Genomic DNA, 1517 nt, shown 5'->3' with positions numbered 1-1517 from the left:
TGAGGGGGAATCACCTGGGATGCTCAGGGACAGCACTGGGAGACTTCCAGGCTGGAGTTACAGAACTCTGGTCCTTGTCTCTTGGAGTGAGGCTGGACACGAATCCCCACATTGTGATTGATTTGGAGATTTGTGGGGCGAGGACAAAATGAATTCCAGTGTTCTCTTATCCTTAGGTTGAGGTAGAAAATCAGCATGCAGAAAAAGATGAATGGCAAATTAGTGCTTTATGAAAAAAAAAAACCTTTTTGGCATCTAACCTGCCTTTCTAGCTCAGTTTGGTTTGCAGAGCTCACTGGAGGGGCTGAGCTGTGGTGCTCAGGCAGAATCCTTAGCAGGGTGGTTCCCAGGCAGGGTGTGGAGAGCAGGCAGCAGGTTCTGGTTTTTTGGATGTCTGACCCAGTTCTGAGGGAGGTGTTTTCCTTTGATGTCACCCAGCCAGGTGACACAGGTGGCACCAGAGCTCAGAAGCCCAAAGTGCAGTGGCTGAGCTGGTATTTGGCAATACCCAAATCTGCACTTGAATGGTGGCAGCAGCAGCTCGTGTCCCTGCTTGGGGATGCAGAGGATGCTCCAGGTAAGTTCATACCTGGCCTGCTCAATCTCTAACTGCAACCTTTCAGCTTTATTTTTAATTTTTAATTGTTCTGTGCAAAGCTGGAGCTTGACCAGAGAAAACAACAGGAAGCCAAGTTCAGATTTCCAACATTTTATTTATATACACACATCTGGTAAACAAAGTCATTAAATGTGTAACACCCTTGCAGCCTGTAATTAGAACACGCCAATAAATCACTTAAATTCCTCTTGACAATCCATTTGACCGAGTACAGATGCTGCCTGCTGCTTTTAGTTCTGGTGAGGAATTTTCCTGCCCTGAGCTGAGGCAAGAAAGGGGCCCTGGCTTGGGTGCTGTGTCCCCTGTGAGTCTGGTGACATTGGGGACACTGTGACTTGGTGCCAGGGGAGGAACAAGAGGTGCTGAGCTTTTCCTTCCTTCCCTTTTGCAGTTCCTTGCTCTTTCTGGTGGAAATGATGATTTTGAACTGTTATTCTGGAACAGGGCTTGAGGCAGCCCAGGCTGCAGGAAGGGCTCCCAAAATCCAGCTCTGGCATCCCCAGTGTGCCTCTGCAGAGGAGCAGCCATGTCCTAAGGTGAGGTGTGCCTGGGGAAGGGTTTTGTCACTCGGAGGTGTCACATGTAAGGGACTGGGCTGGCTGTGCTGAAACACTGAAATATTTCATAAATGCTAAAATGCGGGCAGGGCTCACATCAAAACACGCTGAAATACTCTGTAAAGTGCCAAAATCCAGGCTGAGCTCATTGAAAACACCGAAATGCTTTGTAAAATGCCAAAATCCAGGCTGAGCTCACATCAAAACGCACCGAAATGTTTTGTAAAGTGCCAGAATTCTTGCCGGGCTCACATCGCCCCCTGCCTACCTCGGTCAGGAGCTGCCGCCGAGTTTCACTCGGTCCAAAGTCAGGTTCCCTGGGCAGCACAGGGCGGGAGGCA

General features: G+C 49.3%; 1 protein-coding gene across 1 annotated transcript in view; it reads right to left on the bottom strand.

Annotated features, from left to right (window-relative positions):
* The window catches only part of IL12RB2 (interleukin 12 receptor subunit beta 2), a 14580-nt gene that overhangs the window by 473 nt on the left and 12590 nt on the right, over nucleotides 1–1517 (bottom strand). The gene's annotated exons all lie outside the window — the stretch shown is intronic.

Source organism: Geospiza fortis, unplaced genomic scaffold (assembly GCF_000277835.1).
Source record: "Geospiza fortis unplaced genomic scaffold, GeoFor_1.0 scaffold69, whole genome shotgun sequence".
NCBI classification, from domain to species: Eukaryota; Metazoa; Chordata; class Aves; order Passeriformes; family Thraupidae; genus Geospiza; species Geospiza fortis.
This window is presented reverse-complemented; position numbering and strand designations above follow the sequence as displayed.